This window comes from Leptinotarsa decemlineata, unplaced genomic scaffold, assembly GCF_025532065.1.
Source record: "Leptinotarsa decemlineata unplaced genomic scaffold, Ldec_3_MD MMD2_tig00001393_RagTag_RagTag, whole genome shotgun sequence".
In the NCBI taxonomy this organism is placed as follows: Eukaryota; Metazoa; Arthropoda; class Insecta; order Coleoptera; family Chrysomelidae; genus Leptinotarsa; species Leptinotarsa decemlineata.
This window is the reverse complement of record NW_027412562.1, coordinates 14,388,546-14,410,184: the sequence shown is the minus strand read 5'-3', so window position 1 is coordinate 14,410,184 and position 21,639 is coordinate 14,388,546. Positions and strand designations below refer to the sequence as shown.

Below are 21,639 nucleotides of genomic sequence, written 5' to 3'. Positions count from 1 at the left end.
TTCATTTATCGTCTGTAAATTTCGAAAGTATGAGCGGTACATTTTCCAATATCTGCTTCATCAGCTTGGAACTGTACTGTTGAGATTGGCTAAACGTATGGAATACCTGTTCATCCAGCTCCGTACGATTACCCATTACATGATTTCGAAATTTTGCATACGTATCTGACTTTTTGAAAAATTAATGACACACTTACCAATATCTGTTTCATCAGCTTGGGAATGTGTATCATAGTATCAATTAGTTGGATTCATAAGATTTTCCTTGTTCCCAATCATCCTCTAACATTTTATTGGTAATGACTCGAAAACAAATTATAGTAGTCATCAACGTCAGCTCATTAAGTAATCAATATATTTAATATAATCAATAAGAATATTGACACAAGAAAAAGGTCCATTTTTGAGTTTTATTGACTTTTTGAAAACTGTTGAGATAAGGAACGCCATCATGATCGCCAACATGAAAAAATCCTCATTTTTGACATACAGTATAAATATGAACCCTTGTCGATTGGTTTGTAATGTTGTTTTCGATACAGCGCAACGTAAAATATTAAAAAAATCCCTCAGATTTACTATTCTTAGTAAATTCTGGAAATAGTTTCATTTTAATATAACCGGCAAATATTCAAAATTTTTTCTTTGAGTTTGAAGAGTAACAATTCATATGCTATAAATATTTATTGCGAGACTGATATCAAGAGGTAATAAAAGAAGATGGTCTTCAAAAATTTTATTGAAACATGTTTTACATGGCAGTGTTACACTTCATACATACTAACCTCTCTTTCACAAAAAGTTTTTTCCTCAAATACCAATGTTCTTTCTCTTTCTCTTTGTTGCATTATCTTAAGCACCTCCCCTATAACAGAATTAAAATTGTCAAACTATACTCTGTGAATGCATGTAATCCTTCATGAAAATGTTCAGTTAATAATGTCCAGAGTACATATAATAATAAACAAAAATAATTCATCTAGTTAAGTATGTGTTATACAAAAAAATTTCAGAAATCTGAGTTGTTTTATGAATGAGTATCTTGACTCGAATTGCAATATACACTTTTAAACATATAAGAATCCAGAATAGTTAGGGTATGATAATTAGAGAATAGTAATTAAATAAAAATGCAGATACAAAATATTTTTTCAGTTGCATTTTTCAAATGAAATTTTACATACAGTTAATTAAAGAAAAATATGCAGTAATTACATAAGAAAAGAAACATAATAATAATGAATGCATTATTGACACACCCCTTGCCAGAAGTAGTACAAACAATTCAATGTCACCACATAGTTTTATTTTAATTTTATTTTGTATGGAAAGTAATAGAAAATAGCATCTCAGACTGATGATCTACAAACAGTGAAGTTTGTAATATTATGAGAAATAAAAGAAGCGTATAGATATATTGAAAAGGTGAGAATTGATAATTATGTATTAAAGAAGAATCATTTATATAGGTAGACTATACACACGAGATGAAAAGGCAGACTGTGGAGGACGCTCCCAAAACTGCATGAAATTTTTCATTTTTGAAGGTGTGTGAAATATGTTAGATGTTCATGAGAAATAATGATGATTATAATATGTATTTTGTATGAGGCATGAAATGAAATGCGCATATATGAGGTCTTCGGAGGAAAGACAGGTACGATGTTGTAGAAAGTACGACACAGAAAGTTGTCTTAAGAAAAGACAAATATGATGTTTCAAGATGTAGAAAGTTACTACGTCATGGTAATTATGAAAAAAGGTGAAAGAGTATAAAGAGAATAATAATAATATATGCAAAATCTGAGAGATGCAATTTACATGTGGTTTCTAATATATATTTATCAGATATAATTCAATATTCGTCGTTGATACTAACCAGGAAAGTAGTTGTTTTCGATAAATATTTCCAATAGGTGTTTATTTTCATTGAAAAGAAAATAAATTGCTATTGCTATTTTCAATTTCCTATTATTCAGTGAAATGTATATCACATGAGGTGAAAATTGAATAGACAGGTGACAAATACTGTAAGGAGTCAGTAAAAAATTGTACAAAAAGAAATTAATGTTAAAATGGGTGTGTCATAAAGAACCAATGGATTTTGAAAGTATACTCAAGCATGAATCAAAAGATATGCTTCAAAGTTGAAAAAGAAAGTTTGTAAGGTATCTGCTAGTTATCATCAAATCAACTTTAATGTATATTATATGTACTCTAACCAATTAGATTGAACTGTCAAATGATTGTTAACTATATAATGCAGTGATTTTTGTTGATTTTTTTTTATTATCGAATTTAATAGTAACATAACCTAGCATAAGAATAAAAATATCTCATGAAAGAACTTACTGCCGAATTTCTCTCTTGTTTCATGCAATTGAGGCAACACCACACCCCAAGGCACTTCGAGGCAGTCACTACTCCACTACTCCATCACCACTGTTACGGTTTTCCACTCCAGGACATTCAGCAGATCGTTCCAAAGGCAGCACGATGACCTAGGGAAACATGAAGTTGAATCATCATGGCTCAAATGAATGGACTATAGGAATATCGCAGTCACTAGTGCCATATTCAACCAGAAACGAATACTTACGTTGTTGCGTTACCAGTTGTTCTGAGTAGCTGATAAACAGTTCCTGTGTGGGCAGACATCATCCACAGACATAATATGTGAATAGAATTGTAATACTCAAAACAATCCAAAATCACCGTCATACCGTTGAGTACTAAGATAATCCAAATCCCAAGCAGCCTACAGAAAATATTTCACTAATAATTTATGGGAACGACGCTAGTTTCATAAATGCTGACACAACAGAACCACAAACGATGATGTTTGAAGTTTCCCAAAAGCTCTCGAAGGGGTAATTTCTATATTCCTGGGCAGCTAATAACTTGATCACACTATTACACGATGAACACACAGATATAAATATATTTCAAAGTGTAAAATCAAAATCACTTCAGTGAACGAAAAATGCCGCTGAATATTCACATATTCATCAAATTATATGTATGTCATATGTCATGTCAAGTCGTAAATCTTCTTCTCTATACACAATTGAGAGAATAGGCATGGAACAGAATGACAGATACATTTCACAGAAACCATAAAAACATGTTTTGTGAATACGAGAAAACGCAAAGCACAACGTAATACGTAATTATAGTCCAGTCCAATTCAGTCCACTGCTACGTTGCCAATGTTTTCATCCAGTCGAGTTGTAGTAGCCGAGCAGCCGTCAACCAAAACAGTATCAGAACCAAGACACGGAACGATGTGCGGACAGATTGGTGGAGTGACACAAAGACAGATAAAGTTCAGTGCCGGACTATGACAATATTAGTGTGGGAACTCATAGTTGCAGAATCAATTGGACAATATAGTTTTTTCCAACTTTTATAGGACATATAGTTTGTTATTGATGTTCGTAATCATACTTTAAACCCATTGTTTTTTTTTATTATTCAAAATATTTTTATCAAGTTGTGAATTTTCATTTGGATTTCTACTTGTTTTTTTTTGTTTTTCGTTACCACCCAGAAAGCTGGGGGCCAGCTTTAACGTGGAGGGGAGATGTGTCAAATATAGAAAATAATCATGAAATAATTCAGATTCATTTAAGTAAATATATGAATTGAAAGATATTCCAACCTCACTTCAATATTTTAACACAAGAACACTCAGTATTGAGAATTCCATCTTTTAATGTTTCAAGTTCATAGACATCGAAATTGATACGATCACAGGATATGGAATATAAAACAATCTGCAAATATGCAAACTTGGCACAGATTGCATGCTGTGCATTTTACCTCAGTACAGTGACCGGATCAAAGTTGCAATGTCAGCGTATAATTCTTTATAAATATTGAGGGAGGTCAAGATCATTAACAATTAACAGTTAACAGTCAACAGACAGTATTCAGTATTCATTTGAGTATCGATTAATCATCAGCAATGCAGCACATTTCCTTCTCTTCGATCCTGCTGGGTGGCAGTATAATGTAAGTTTTTTGATTGTTTTAATGTATTATTTTCTTATTAACATTTGAGTTTGAGTTTCTTTAAAGTATTTTATCCGTTTCTTTCAAAATAAATATTTGCTTAAGTTTTAAATGAGTTCTTTCATTATTTTGGATGAATGAATGAATGGGTGAAACAGCAAATAAAAATCCTCTCGTTAATAGCCAAGCGAGAACTGAGTTGCGACAATATATCAATAAATTGAATAATGAGTAAATTTGTGAAATGAATGTCATATATTGGTTTGATTACCAACATTCGCATATGAAAACAATTTTTTTTTTCGTACCTTTTTGTCGACATGCGATAAGTAGAAAATTGTAGCGGTTGATATATTGGGTTGGAGATTGAACCATTCAAATCAACGTAGCTGTGTTATAACTCCAACATCTTGGTGTGACTTTGAAGACATAACAATATCCAATATACATTTATGCAAGATTCCCCACAGAAGATAGTTTTGCATCAGTACAGGAATGATCCGACCCAGATAGCAGTACCTATGGCTGTGATATGTTGAGGGAGATGAATGATTCGAGATTACATTTCGAAATATTTATTTTCCCATACTCATGTATTCCTCCACAATACAGTTTTAATATATCAATCAATCAGAATGTACTCTATTGTCGAAGATGGAATCTCATTGACAAAGTGTTACGAATTTAGAAAATATAAGATACACAACTCAAAACATATTGTACAAGATAAAATCTCATTGTCCAAGTGTTACTATTTTGAACAATATAAGTTATACAAATAAAAAGTATTTCTTGAACATTCAGTAATTTCAGAATTTTGGGATGAAAAAGTAGACAGAAAGTGAAAATATATATTCTACATATTGAAATAAATAATAATGAATATTCTCATGCAATACATAAATGTAGATAAGAATATGAAAACTATAAAGCATAAAAATATAAAAGTGAAAATAAAAGTAAGTATCTATTCCGTAAAAATTCTCAACTAGACAGTTCAGAGCCAAATGTAAACATAAAAAAAAAGTTAAAAAGTCACATAGTTCAAATATCAGTAGGTAGTGAAACACAATAATAAAAATTAATTGTTTATGAAATTTGAATTTATGTCTGAATAGAACTGGTCTGAAGAATGATAGGCCTTTGATATCAGAAGCATTTTTACAGATTATCTGAATTTAGTGGTACATGTTTTGCCTTTGATCTCAATTGGTAAATGGTTGAACTTTCTTTCTCATCATATATGAAAGACCTCTCAATTTTTGATGATATTTGATATATAGAGCTCATTTCTGGTATTTCGTCGAGGTGAAATGAATATTTCCATTCCATATTTTTTTGCATCAGACATACCATTTCCCATATAAGTATTGAAGGCAAGGTCAAGATATTATGCCTTTCAAATAAAGGTCTACAGGAATCCCTGAACCCACCTCTACAAATTTTTTTATTTGAAAATAATCGTATCAACCGTATGGTTATTAGCCGCGGAAAAAAATTTACAAGCAGTAACTGAATTGATTACAGCATTACATTTTGTTGGATAAGTTCGGAGCACTCAAATAATTTAAAATATTGCCAACACTAAAATAACTCAAGGTTTCTTGCGATTCCTTCGATATTTTGCACATTTTCCTTTCTAATTGAAACACTGGACACTGCACTATGTTATGATGTATTGATAGTGCAACTTCATAAATGTGCCACTATGGTTGATCTGCTAGAGATATAAAGTATTCGTGGGTTAGTTTGTTGTGTCCCAATCGAAGACGAGTGATCAAAACTTGTTCCCTTCTTTTCAGTGTTCCATAGTTCCATGGTCCGACTTTGGGTTTCCATTCTTTCAGTTTCGATGGAGTACTCTGCCATTCAATGTTTCACTTACTCAACAATAAGCTTTTGAAGTATTGTTTCAGGTCGGTATGAGCGCTTCACAAGTATAAAAGTCAGCACTCTCGTTTCTAAAAATCTCCACATGCAAAGGAATTCAAAGTAGGACGATTTTTATTTTTGAGCGTTTGGAGTTCAAAAAATTGTTGTTTGATGAGTATTCCAATTGGGTGTTTGATATACATTCGTTGATGAAGTTAACATTTCTAACTCCTTTTTCTTATAGTGAAAACCCTATCAAACATGTATTGAGAATTAACCTGTTTTCCTAGAGGTGATGTCGAATCGTGACTTACTCCTTTCACCAGAATTATTCATTCTTCAGTTTCTGGCAAAGCATGCCAATAATGAACAAATTTATAAGATACCTGTTTTCCCAAAAGTAATATTTTATTGTAACTGTTTTTTCAAAATCTACATGTTTTAATTATTTATATAATTGATTTTTGTAATGACCTACAGTAATGAGAGACAATATAGAATAGGTTGAGGTACCGGTCTAACTGTGAAACCAACATGCAGTGAAACGCGTCCTGAATAAAATTTTAGATGTGTATTCATAATTATTATTACTTAACAGTTATTGAAGCAAATCATGAATTTATATTCTGCTCTCCGTATCGATTTAAAAATCATCCACTCTGATAGTACTATCTGATTTGTTTTGCTTTGGATTCAGTTGATTTTATTCGAAGAAGGAACATTCCTGTTTTCAGAGTAGACTATTTTCATAAATAAACAATTGCATTGCAGATCTTCGTAATTAATTCAATTTCATCTCGTTATTCTGAGTAGCTGGTTCACTTTATGGTTTTTTTGAATTTGCCATCAAAATACTTTCCATCAACAGTATAATATTCTATCAACTTCACAGTCCCAAACAGATGAAACATACCAATATTGAAATGTCAAAATGGTTGGTTGAAACAGCGCTGTCTGGGTTAGATCATGGATGATTCATCTATAGGTTCTATTTCATTTCAGATTCCTTGCAGTAAAAGCGTCAGTGAAAAACACAGAGAAGCTTCGTTGATGATATTGATAGATTCAATTTCTCACTGATCCCACCCATGGTGTCTTCGGGAAGAGATATATCGATGCCCCCACTTACTCAGGGTCGTCATTGACTAGAGTCCAGCAATGCATCCGTAGGCCAGCCTTGAATCACTATTGGGCAATTAGCAACAGTGCTAACTGGTGTTGGATCATGAATGATCAGTCACTGAGTTCTGGTTCCATCTAGTTGACTTGCAGTGAAAGATAAAGCACATATTCTTCGGTGGTCGATGCTGAAGTGTGAATTGCCAACTGACTGCCTTGAAAAGTCACGTTTATCTTTGATATCTATTATTTGACTCCTATGTTATTCCCTCAGATTAGAGATTAGAGTGCTAACTTACTCAATTTTTCAATTTGAGATGAACACCATTCCAATAATATCAGTTTCGCTTTCCGCCAATTGGAACAACTCAAATGTTCCGTGATGGTGTACTCATTCATTCATAAATAAATATGCCGGGAAGTAATGTACTCGCAAGTCAACTGAAACTTTCATGTCTCCCGTAATATTCCACAGTAGTAAGAGATCATGAAATATATTATGTACCCTACAAGAATGAAAAGACACTATACAAGGCAAATGGCCAGCCTTCCATATCCGGAATATTCACAAGGGAATACATATGTTTCCAGAGGAAACAAACAAAATTTCACTCTCGAGTGCAGTCGATTGTTTCCATATTCTTTTATTGGAGTCAAATGATGTCGGAGAAAAATTCGAACGACATCCGGTCTCATTCGAAAATCGTTGGCTTCTGAGAGTATACAATAATTATTTATCAAACGTGTTCGTAAATGAAGTAACACTCTGATGTTGAATATATTATTTTCTGTACTGTATTCATGTTTATGCCAATAATATTGTTTTTGTTGAATTCTCTCATTTCAAAATGTTGAATGAAATTTAACAACGGGTAAAAACTTAACCCAAAGGCTGTGAGAAATCAATCTACTAAGCATGCTTGCAATCAAAGAAGGGAACTAGAGAATACAAGTAACTAGAAAGAAGTTAACTTGAAATCAATGATAGAAGACACCTTCAAGAATGTATGAATATAAGAAGATGCCAATGAGGGTGGGAGAACATCAAGTATAAGTGCGGAAAATAAATAATATAACGAATTCAAATTTGTCATAGATGAAAATTTTTCACAACAAATCAACGATTGCAAATATTAAATCTTTTCAAGAATTGGCTACCAAAAGAAGGATTGTTGTCAATCTGAATAAAAATTTTGTATTTGCTATAGAAAAAAAATAATAAAAACGGTGGTGAAATTTTCTGTCCCCAAAACTGGTATATTAGTAGTTATCGTGGTGACTTCACCATTATTACGGATGCTTTTATATCATTCGCCATATATTTAAATTCGGACGAATACGCCATTTTTTATTGTTGATATGTCGCCATATTTCAGACAGTATAATAATCACTTACAAATCCCCACAACATTGTTTTTGATAAAGAAGCAATATGATGACATAACTTGCCACGGTAAGAGATCTATCGACTTGATTGAAACAAAACACAGAGGATAATAAATTTAACGAATAAACACTTTATCGGGCTTCTCTCCCCGTCTATACATTGTTGCCCCACGATTCTGGCAAAGCTTTGACGCCATAAAACTTATCAATAGTCATTTCTACGACTGTGTGAAGTTTCCCTGTCTTTGCAGTAGTAATCAAAGTTTTATACAGCTCTGGTATGTAGATGGGACCGGACTGCGAATATCTTTTAATCTGCTTTATTAATGCGCATTATCACCTTCATTTTGTGAGTGGCCGCGTAATAAAAATTTATGAGTTATTGACTTATCTATCAATTTGTTAACGGCATAGGCATATGCAGATAATCAAAACTTATTTTTTTGTTGACCACCAAAATCATCCGAATACAAAATTTTATCAATTTCCTTATTCAAATTCTGATCTGTCTCAGATTTAATGTAGTCAAGTATACAGCTCCCAATTTCAACAGCTCCTCTACTTCCTTCGGTTTCACTCCAATAGTAACACAAGATATTTTTTACCCTTAAATCACTAATCGCAAAATTGTAGAAGTTAATCGTGCATTTATTTTAAAAATTAGGATACTTTTCCTTTAGGAATTTTCAATACAGCTGCAAGTTGTAAACTGCTAAGATGGTTCCATCGGTTCCTTATTTGTTATTTCCTTTTACAGATCTTGCCAAAGTCTTTCCTTTCAGATGCTGTTCATATTCTACACTTAACTTGTGCTTTTCTTCTTCATCTGAGTTTTTGTACCTTTCACACCGATTGGACTGATCCTTTTCCGGTACGAAAAAAGAAATGTTAAATTCACTGTTGAATATCCTATTGAAAGTTGAAGACGTGGCAAAAGTTGAATGATCTCTGTAGATATTGGCCGATGATTCATCACTTGAAACAAATTCTCGAATGGTTTGGCTCTCAAGTTGTGAGTTGCAATTTTTGGGATACTTTGTTCAGTTTGTGGGTCAATAGTTGGATGACTATAGTGTTTTCCTCTCATTTCAGCTTCAATAACTCTTGAATCTGCTTTCTTGGAAAGTGCAGATTTCATCGCTTCATAGCTCAAGTCAAGAGTTGAATTGAAAAATGGCTTGCATACTCTAATTCTGGAACCATTAACTTCAAAATAAAAGTCGGTGTTGAGATCTCTAAAGTCTTGTGTGCTTGAGTATCGATATTTAGGCTATATTGTATATGAGTCTCGTACTACAAACTCTCTCTGCCTTTCAAGATTGTTTAGTTTCTAAAATGCATCAAAGAGCTGTTGTCTTGACATTTCATTGATCTTTGCATTTTAGGCGACATTTTTCTCCACAAGGGGGTCCAATCTTTCTTTCCGGCACTTTTTCTTCGACTTCGACAGAATTTACCAGAATTTGTCAACACTTTAGCGACACTTGACTTCCACATTGTTGGTTTACGTAGTCTTTCTCCACCCTTTTTTTCTATCAAGGGCCCTATGGTATTAATTTCAGCATTTCGAGTGTTTACTTTTACATGATTATATTTGGTTCTCGAGTTGCTACTGCTGGTGCTAATAGATGAAGACGATGAAACAGATACAACTTTTACTGGCGCTTTACTTTTTTTAAACTAGTTAGACGGTGGGATCCTAATCAGAGTCGTCAATATCATTTTCATTACTTCCAATTGGTGAAATGAAATAGTTATGTTTACAAGTGTTCTGTTGTTTAGACGTACTCGGAATAAATTCTTCTACCACAGATAAGCTATTAACCTTGGACGAGTCATCATCGCTGGCTGGCATCTTGAAAACATCTCTTACAGTTTCACTTCGAGTGAGTAGAATAGGGGTAATGTTTTATTTATCCTACTCTTTTTTTGATTTTCATTTGGAATGAGTCACTTCATATGGCTTATTAAATTTCATTCATTTTCTTCTTTTTTGACCACCCTGTATAAGTAATTATAGAAATTTTTATTGAATGTGGTTCTTCGTGGACAGAACACTCGAAAAATGTGGGCAAACCGCCGACACGTGTTTCTAGCTATTGGCCCCATCAGAACGGTGCAGCCAATTGTAAAGATAGACAACATTTGAAAAAACATCACATATGCACGGTGTCACCAACAAGAGCTAACCGAACATTTGTGGTTTCAATTAGAAGACCTAGCATTCCCAGGCATCATCAGGCATCAGCTAACATCACCACGTAAGCAGCTATAGCTACCTGCATGACTTCCGGGTTCAGGATATAAATACAGAGATATAGATGTTATCGAGTGTGTATGATATAAATGAAAAGGGATAAATTCGTGGACAGAACACTCAAAAAATGTGGGCAAACCACGTACACGTATTTCTGGCTTTTGGCCTCATCAGCGCGGTGCAGCCAATTGCAAAGATAGACAACTGGTTACCAAAAATGAAAAAACATCACATATGCACGGTGTCACCAACAGAAGCTAACCACACATTTGTGGTTTCAATTAGGAGACCTAGCATTCCCAGGCATCATCTAACATCACCACGTAGGCAGCCATAGCTACCTGCGTGACTTCCGGGTCCAGGATATAAATACATAGATATAGATGTTATCGAGTGTGTATGATATAAATACGGTTTCAGATCAGAACACTCGACAGAGCTACAAGTCCTGAGGGTAGTAGACTTCGCGACCGAAGGCTTCAACCTAGGCGAAGGATACAACACCGAAGCTATCTTCTTAGACGTCTCCGTGGCGTTCAACAGAGTTTGGCATGACGGACTACTGGCCAAGATGAGCGATTTTGGATATTCAAAACCAATGGTAGGATTAATTCAGTCTTTTCTAGCTAAAAAGCGATGCCGTTGCAGAGTAGGAGACGAAGTATCAACAATTCGACTACTGGAAGCAGGGGTCCCGCAAGGAGCAGTCCTTTCGCCACACCTCTTCTCCGTATACACAGCGGACGTACCCAAGCCAGAGAACAACTCCAACAAGTTGGCGCTCTACGCGGACGACACAGACACAGACAGATTAGAGGAGTGGTCTAACCTGTGAAAGATCAGTATAAATCCTGACAAGAGTCAGGCGATACTGTTCACTCGCAGGTTTGTACAACCGGAAGGCAACGTCACCTTCAACGGACAAGAGTATTGGTAGTATTGGTAATGCCAATGAATGTTTGATGAAATTTCAAATAATGTGATGGTTGGAAAATTAGGGTTTTTGAATGATTTTATGAATTTGAGCTACTTTGAATTACTCATTGGACGTGGTAAGTAGCTCAGGAGTCAATATGAATAACTGTATAGTTCATAGAGAAACGGTTCCATTTGTGAGCGAAGATTTTCATCATCGATCCTACAAATTGAATTGAATATTTATAAAAATGAAAAATCAATTTTGACATCAACAAACGGAAATAGAAAAAATTACTCGGAAGCTAATTTTATTTTGCTTAGAAAGAGTATCAGAGATATTCAGAATGAAGTAATCACAGAGAAAACTGTTAACTTATCATTCTATGATTTTTACCATATCTAGAAAAAAATTATTAAGACTATATAAATTTGAATTAAATAAAAAAATCCACCTTTGGTTCACAGAAGAGATCAAAGATTTGTTGATGAAGAAAAGAAAGTATAGGAGGCTGTGATTAGTATCAGATCACTACAAAGAAAGGTTCAGAGATTGGAGAAGTGGGGTGTAATATATATGATTGAGGTGAAAGAAAAAAAGATCACATTTAAAATTAAATCAAGTGAAATAAAACTGAGTACAATCTCGAATTCCGGAAATTACACATACGAAGGGAAAGTAGTAAACTTTGACATCACATGTGACTGCAATACTAATGATATCGACACATTCATATTGAATTCCATCACAAGAAAAGACTACGAAGAGGAAATCGACCAGTTCAAACCTGAAAAATCATCCAGTATAGGTGGCATTCCACCTCATATCTTGAAAGCCTGCCGTTATGAGTGGTTGGAAGCAACACTATAACACGTCTATAATTTGATAATTCAGTCTAGTGTTTTGCTTACTAAGTGAAAAACAGCTATAACCACTTCTATAAACATTGGAAAATAAAATAGCTATAGAAAATTTAAGACCTATTTCAGTCATGTATGCTGTTTTCGAATCATTACGTATACATACACGGTTTCGTAGCAAATAAATCGATGGATAGTTTCAGTAAAAACGAATATGCAAAGCCATTGACAAGGTAGATCATGACACTTTATTACGAAAAGTTGATGAATATGGATTAATGGGAAATTCATTGAGTTGATTGAAAGTCATTTGGAAAATACATTTCTCATAGTGAGACATGATGGTAATTCATATGGTAAATTTCTTACTGGTTCGGGAGTCCCAAAAGCCTTTAATCTAGGACACCTATCATTAGTTATGATTATTAATGATCTGCTATATATGTTGAAGTTCTCGAAATGTTCACTTTTTGTGGATGATCTCAAGGTATCTAAATAGATAAAAACAGTTAGAGATTGTGTGTTTTCGTAGAAAAATCTGAACAAAATCAATTATTGTATTTGCACGAATGAACTCCACTTCAGTTCAGAGAAATGCTACATAATATCAAAATCTCGTCAGAAAGAACCAATGGAATGGCAATTTCTAGAGCAGCGACTAGAAGCTGAATTTTATGTTGTCACTTATTGTAGTTTCTTTTTCAAATCATATCCAAAATAAAGTTGGTTGAATCGAGGAGTCATATTTTGAGATTCATATTGAGACGAACTTCTCATTTTATAAACGAAAATACATCATCTAGGGTCTACTCAAACTGAGTAGATGATGACTGCACGACCAGCTGTCGAAAGCGTTCGCATATAATTGAAGTTATGAAGCTTCATATTCTGAATCAACGTCAACGTCAGGAATGCGTTTTATGTCAAACCTACGTATTGATAGTCGAAACTACTAGTTCATAGTCGAAAACAAAAGTTCAAATTCAAAATTAGTAGTTTTGGGTCGAGATCACAAGTTCAAAGTCAAAATTCACAGTTCAATTCGAAAAACACTTTCAACACCAGTTCAAAAAGAAAATTAAAAGTGACGTCCTAGTTATTATGAATATAGTCGAAATTATAATTCCTGAGACGGAATAATTAGGTTGAAATTGAAGTCAGGAGATAAAATAACCATCTCTTCCTAGGAATTGTTTGAAATTATTCGAATGAGTGGCAATAGTTCGTATAATTTCGTCCGGATCACTTCAAACCAATATCACCTCTGTCCAGGGATGGAACGCATTTTCTCGCTCGGCCTCAGAATTCATCAAATAAATATTCGTTCATCCAAACTTTCGGGTAACGAATTTAACTTAGAACTCGAACCGCCATACGTCCCTTATCGCATTCTCCATCCCCATTCTAATGACCCGCAATCCCATTAGATGCCACAGAGAACCCGATAACCCCCAACAAATAACAACTCATTGCCTAGGGTAACTTTTAACAAAGTGCCTGCTCTCATTCTATTGTTTTGAAGCCCAAGGTGCAACATGACACTCGGGCTTCAGCATCAACTAGAGCTATTTCACGGCTGTTGTTTCCGGGCTTCGAAGACTCCCGAATCTCGAGTGCGGTCGCCGGAATTCGGCTAGATCCGGGCGCCTAGCTCTCTCGTCCGGGCGGAGTCAGTGCAGTGGTCGCGACGCCTTCAGTGGGTGCTGTGCGTCGAAATTGCCGATACTTGTGGCACCACACGCGGTGATTTTGTCCCGCGAAATCTGGTTTGACTTTGAAAAGTACAAATTTCACTTGGTCAATTTCTGCAACTCTAGATATCAGAACAACGATTTATTGCTTCGAATGTTTGGTGTTGTTGATGTTAACTTTGTGTTTTCTTAGTGTTAGAATCGGGATTGTGAAACGCCCACAGATCTCTTGAAGAACTGTGGCAGAACCTGAATAACTTTCGTGACATTATTTATGAGTGCATGTGTTTGCAGTCTAGTAATTAATATTCATTGAGGTAACTCTTCATTTTCCCCTGTTTTCGCCTCATACTCGTATTAGACCATTACATGACTATCTATTGGATACATCGAGGAATGTAACGTCAATATTATTTGATCCTGAACGTTAATCTTTTGAGATCACGAAAATGATAACGCTATAACATAAATTTATGTTACCGTTCGGTTGTCTGATAAGTCAAAGCATACTATGTATAGTACAATGTTAATTCTGACGAGTAAGTGTTGACTATCAAATAAAAACGATACATGCAGCCTTTTTTTTAAACAGGTAGAGTGTTCACATATTTGGTGGAAGTTCAATTGATTCACTGATAAATATGTCTAATGTTTATATCAGTATGGTTATGTCAGTTGTCACAGGATGAAATTAATATACTTGTTGATCTCAGAACATTCAGAGCAAAATGATATCAGAAATAAATCTGTACAAGCAGAGGAATATGGTAATCTGCTTGAAACTACCTAGGTTGGCTAAAATTGATTAAATTGCATAAAAGTTTCAGATAGTTCTTGGATTGAATTCAGATTGAAATTAGGAGAAGCATGTTACTGAACATTGATTTTCATATCAGGAAATTCTTTTATTTACTTCAAATCAGAGCAATTGAGGGTTATTGAAAGCGTTCATTACTCACTCGTGTATAACTGTCCAGTTCTATCGTAAAATTAATGAAAGAAGTAATCATATAATGTTCTGAACTAGTGAATTCACAATGTTATACATTTGCGAGTTGTCATCAACAATGGAGATGTACAATGGAATGAAGTGAAACAAAAAAAAAACAACAAATAATCGCAACCTGAATGAATATTGAAGTCCAAAAAGAATTCGAGGGACTCGTACTCATTATTCATAGAGGGTGGAATGTTGACACCCGAGTCTCAATCGTGTAATATATAAATTCTCTAAAGTACAGGGCGAGAAAGAACTTTTCGGAAGAAGACAAAAACAACTCAAGCTTTTTCTGAAAAGAACAAAAAACAAACATACCTTATTCAAAATAGATTTTCGTTCTCTATGCATTGATATTTGATTTTCAAGGATCGATATAGTCTTTCATAAAATAATGGAACTTTAAAATATCAGCAGTAGGTACTTCAGAGACTCTGTCAGTTGGGAAAATTCCACCAGGAGAAGTAGCCGTTTTTGACAATTTCCATTTCTTCCTTTCACTCAGTACCCAAGTATTGAATTTTTGCTCAACATAAAGGCCAGGTAGTTGCTAGATAGCTGACTAGTCTCATAACTTGTGGGTGAAATGTTTCAAAATTGTGGAGCCTCTCGAATTCCTCAACTATGGTGTACACCATTCCCGATATCAATGAACTTCTTTAAAATTGTTCGCGAGTTGGTGGTGAAACTTTGCGTAACATATTATGTTCATTATAAAAAGAGGCAGCTTGAAAATCTTGTACTGGATTAACCTGCGGAGATAGCAGTGTTGGACCAATTGCAATGGATATAATGATAAGTAAAAGATTATTTATCATTGAAATCAGGATGAATCATAGGAGTATCCAACGAGTATGAAAACATACACAAGATGACTATTATTAGATTGGTTCAGTGCAAGAACTTGATGGAGATAGAAAATATCGCTTGCAATTTTCTGAATTTTTGATTGAACGAGCCTTTCAAGTAATTTTCTGTTGAAAGTGTGATTTTCTGAAGTGTGTAGTTTTTTTTGGATATTTTGATGAATTGAGACAATTGAGACATTACTTGGCTGATAATAATCCAAGAAGTTTCTACGAGACACATACACAACAACCCCAGAAGTTGAATGTACGGGGAATTCCATTATAGGACATTTCCTCGTCTTAACAGTCGATATATACTTGAAATCAGTACAAAATTCTATCGACGCAGCACTAATAACTAACACAGATAATGTTTCTAGGATACTGGATAGAACGAAAGGGTGTGCATGAAAAACAAAGTTTATTGTATTGTACTACACCTGAAACATTCAAAGTTCTGCAAAGACACATCATTAAAGCCTGCCCCAAAGTGTCACCGCCAGTGCTGCAGAATGTACGAATTTGTATATATGTTGGCGGACAACAGCATTAACTTGACTGATGAATTGTTTGCCTTTCTCGTCAAATGTACTGCTGGTAATTTCGAAGTTCGACGTGTTTTTGGATTTCGACGAAATGTTCTTTTCTACCCTATAATGCTTCGTGATATGTTTTCGATGAACGATTTATGAATTGTAATGAACATTTTCATATCATTTGACATGATACAACTTGTTGGAAATCATTCTTGATAAAAATTAACCGCAAACTTGATGAACGAGAAAAATCCTGTACTAAGCATGCAGTGAGAAAAAAATATGGAGAATGAGTATACTAACACAAATCTATTACCAAGTGTGGTGTTTTGTGTAGTGAACTCAACTATTACATTTTCGAACGCGTATATTATAGAGCAAGAACCTGTGAATGTAACACCTTCCTGATTTTATAAAAACTAAAAGATTTTCAACGCATGGCTTCAAAATATATATATATATATATATATATATATATATATATATATATATATATATATATATATATATATATATTTTGAACTACTATGAACTATGAACTATGAACTTTGAACTACTATGAAGTTTTAGTCATTGCGGCTTCGACAGGTAGCAAATATGTGCAAACCTCCCACCAGTAAGTTGGTAAATGAGTAATATCATAATAAATTATAACTGTACTTACGTTATTTGAGTGACTGAGAAATGTTTATTTAAGTTCTGGACAGTTTAGACAATTCTAACACCTGACCATTCATTGTTCAGTTATCTTGGTAATAATGCATTCAGCTTACCTTTAAGTTCATCTGTCCAGGTGTTGGAAACGCAAAACTTTCCAGCTACTGAAAAGGTATATTCTAATAGCAAAATAATTGTAATAATCGCCATTGGCGTGGGTAATAGTTAAATGAAAGAATTTTTCATAAAATTCATTTAGAAAACACATATTTTTTCAAAGAATATTAAAACGGGTTTGGAATAGATTATCCAAATGAATTGGTTAGGAAGTGCTTATTTGAAATTACCAAACGCAAAAGATACAAAACTAATTCAGGCAAGCGACTCAACGGATATCGCAGATAAAATTATTGGCGGAAGTTTTAATGGTATCAAGACTAACCAATTACTGTCTACCCACTAGTTAAGACATCGCCGGGTGAAATACTGACACCTAGACAATTTTATCGACGGGAACCCACGGACTAACATCTTTAAAAGGGCAGGGCGAAGATTTGTAACAGGTAATTATTTATACAGAGGACGGATGGTGAGATACGAGTATTTTTGAAACGACATACGCTGGGCGGAAAGAGCTGCCGAGGAACACTTTCTGAAGTCACAAGAGATTCAAAAGAGGAGTCAACGCAAGGTGACCGTGGAGAAAGGTCGGTTCTAGTGACGGGTGAATTCAGTGCGAGAGAATTGAATTAGAAGGTTTTTCTCTGTCGGTTTCGCGCGAGAAAACGACGTACGTGGATATCGTCAAAAAGTTGGGATTTTAGCCGTAGTGCATGTGCTTTTGGCGATACAACTGTCGCAATCGATTTTCAATTATTGGAACACACTTGCATACCAAATTTGGGCTGTTTTGCCACTCGTCAGTGCAAGGTAGTGACTGACAGTCAGTCCATTATCCTACAGTGTAGGTAATTTGAGACTGGCCTGAATCTGTTTGAAAAATCTGTGTTTCCGTTAATCAGCTGCCGCCCCCATACGAACGACAACTCTCAGAAGTTGAGAAACTTGTGCGAGCTAAGGACTAACGAGGTCTTACCTTTTAACGTGTGATTCCTAACACGGAATGAATTGTTCTTTCAGATAATTTGATTTACAGCCTGTCTCCAAATATGCCCACTCAGTGTGTAGAGAGAGAGAAAGTCAACATTATTTTTTTATTATATCTCCATTGAAACTCAACGGATTCTTAATAATAATAATTTATTTCATTGATAAGAAACAAAATACATATATATATATATATATATATATATATATATATATATATATATATATATATATATATATATATATATATATATATATATATATATATATATATATATATGAAATATATATGGAATCTAGAAAGGTTAATGCAGTCAAGCTGCTGGAAAATAAATTCCATGAAAATCAAAAATGAATAGATAAGTTCTTTTTGATCATTCCCATATTGATTTCAATTTAAGAGCTACCGGTACTAGCACTTGAAATTCACCATGCTAGGAATTTCATTCATGAGCAAAAAATGTTTAATTTTCTCTCTGAATATAATTCTCCATTTGAGTTCTTCAGTTCGTTAGGAAATTTATCAAAGAGCCAGGTTATGTGATACGAAAACGATCAACGATAATGAGAAGTTTAGTGGTGAGGGGGAGTGAGCAAGTTCTTGAATCTCAGATTGAGATTATGAAGGTCGGTCCGAAACATGAGTTTGTTGTAGAGATAAGCAGGCTTCATGTGACTTATTATTTTGTGAAACCAACCCAGTTTTGGTAAGTGATGTGTCACATGATCCCGTCTCCGCGAACCAGTGATCAATCTGACGCATGAATTCTGTAATACTTGCAGTCTTCTCTTATCGGTTTGTAACAGATAAGGACCATACACCATATCAGCATAGTTCGCATGGGATAAAACAAGTGCATCGCAAAGAATTTGTTTAGATTGGCGATTCAGTAGTTCACGGTTACGGTAGATTGTTCTGAGGTTTCAAAATCAGTGAGACATGCGATGAAAATTTTAGCGACGGATTTATCAGCAAACCGAGATTTTTTTTATATTGTCATCTTCGCCTCTTATTGGTAACGACACGTTATCGATAGTGATACTTATATTATTCAAGCACTTTTTCGTAGTTGCTGACTTCCCAAAAAGCATGAAAAACGATTTTTGACATCCACAGAAAGAATATTTTACCGAAAGTTCAGTCAGATTTTTCAAATCTATATTAATTTTTCGCCAACTATCGTCTACAGAAGATTCCTCAAAATGCAAGTTTATCTGAGTATCATCAGCGTAACTATGTATATTTGTGTAACGAAGGCAATGAGGGAATTGAGAGGTATATATTACAATCAAAAGTGACCCTAGGATGCACCCCTGTGGGACACCATTCCGAGTAGCAAGAAAATCTGATTTAATTTTATTTATTATAACACTCTGAGAGCGATCACTAAGATAGTTTTTCATGAGTTCAAGTAAACACAAATTATTACTATCAACCGAAGCATGAATATCGTCCATAACTTTCAACAGTGCAGTTGCATAGCTATGTTCAGCTCAAAAACCTGACTGAGTGGGAGGCAATTATTGAAAGTTCATGATTATTTTCAGCGTTTTTGAGATTGCACAGAAGATGCTGATTGGGCGAAGATCAATGATACTCTGGGGATTTGCGGTTTTTGGTAACGGGATAATCTGATACTTTTTCCATAATGAGGGATATGCTGATTGGATTTTTTGGATTTTATTGGGAGGTGTTTTATACACCTCATTCTCCGTTATGTCAGGGAAAGCAAAACTGTAATCATCAAAAGAATAGTTGTTGGAAAGAAATGTTATAATATCATCACCTGGATTCGAGATAAGTGAAGAGCTATTACAAAAGAAGGTATTGAGATCATTGGCATTAGTGGGCTGTTCAGGGATGGTTCTATTGGATTTTTTTATGTATGTCTTAATCCTTCCAAAATTTGTTTCTATTACCTTTGAGACGGAACTCCAGGTAGGCCTTCTTTTCCAACTTAATTGTGTAATTTGTGAGGTTTCTCATTTGCTTGTAATAATCCCAGTGGGATGGAAGCTTGCTTTTTTTGAATCCGGTGAAAGCTCTATCACGCAGTTTCATCATGAACTTCAAGTTGGCGGAGCCCTTTCTTTCGAAATTCAAACAGTTCTAAGAGGAGCATGGGAATCGAAAGTATTTAGGATAATCGAATTGAGTGTAGAAATTTTTTCATATATATTTCTCATTTGATGAATTTCTTCTAAATTGGCATTCGTAAGATCTACCAAAAAAGCATCATTGTCGAAATTTCTAATTTCTGAAATCCCTGTATGTATGCATGCAATTTTGGACTGCCCAGTTCAAATTTCGCATGCCACTATTATCTGCTGCTTCCATAGGAAAATGAACAAACTAGAGGTACAGTTGTAAAATAGCTTTTCAACCTCATTCTATGACGTGAGACTAAATATATTGATTATATACGTAGAATTGGAAAGATGGAAGATATACGTATTTGTTCGGAAATAATAGATTGAAAAGAATACATATTTGCCAGACTTGGCAATAACAATTCTAAAATGTTTATTATGTTGCCATAACCATCTGCGGTTGGATTAGAGGCAGACATCTGAATGGAAAGCTGGTTTTGAAAAAGAACTTGCGTTACAGCGTGCTTTCACTAGAGGATTTTGGATGGGGAGGTTTAAGCTTGATATTTGATGTTCTACATATTTATAGACCTTGATAATATTTTGTTTTTATCTTTCCCATACTTCGTTTATTCATAAACTTTATGTTTGTGAGTGACCCGTCACTCTATGAAAATTAATTTCAGAATTTTCCCAATGAATTTGATTTTGAACGCATTTCGCTATACGGTAGCTTCATGAGTAACTGGTGCTTCAAATTATTCTACATTATCTATCATAATATAACAGTATGAATTTACAAAACTCATTAGATAATAAGTTCCAGTGGGTATTCAAGGAGACCAGGTTTGCGATAAACGAAGACCAGCTCCTGTGCAGTTGGCCATACTCTACAGAAAGCTAATTTTCAAACCGTGTTGTTAGATTAATTTGGGGATAGGAAAAATAAAATTGTTAAGGAAGGACTGTATTTGCAGGGACACTACAACTCCAATTCACTTACAATTTATCATTTTTTATTTTGGTGACATGACGTTGAGACTATTGTACAGTAGATTATAATCCCTAACTTCAATCGGGTTTGAAGGCCGTCGTAGTTTGCAACTGCATACTAACGTTTCGCCAGCATGAGTGGCTGACTTCTTCAGAGGGTTATTTATCTTGAATCATCAAGATTTTTGATGATTCACTGATGACTCAGTCATCAGAACAACTCAGTCATAATAATGACTAAGTCATCAGAATGACGTTTCGTCAAGGTGAATAAACCTCTGAAGAAGCCACTCTT

At 34.5% G+C, this 21,639-nt stretch overlaps 1 protein-coding gene and 1 long non-coding RNA gene across 2 annotated transcripts in view; one reads left to right on the top strand and one right to left on the bottom strand.

Annotated features, from left to right (window-relative positions):
- Positions 1-835: 835 nt before the first annotated feature.
- On the bottom strand, positions 836-3,463 carry LOC141482547 (uncharacterized). Its single transcript, XR_012465589.1, has 3 exons — positions 2,600-3,463; positions 2,353-2,501; positions 836-865 (listed from the first exon to the last, which is right to left on the bottom strand). It is a non-coding gene; the product is annotated as an uncharacterized lncRNA (long non-coding RNA).
- A 10,652-nt stretch (positions 3,464-14,115) lies between these two features.
- LOC111505295 (nephrin) overlaps positions 14,116-21,639 on the top strand; it is a 1,173,166-nt gene continuing 1,165,642 nt past the window's right edge. The window contains exon 1 of the mRNA XM_074176034.1: positions 14,116-14,432. The gene's annotated coding sequence lies outside the window, so the exon portion shown is untranslated. The remainder of the gene's footprint in view (positions 14,433-21,639) is intronic.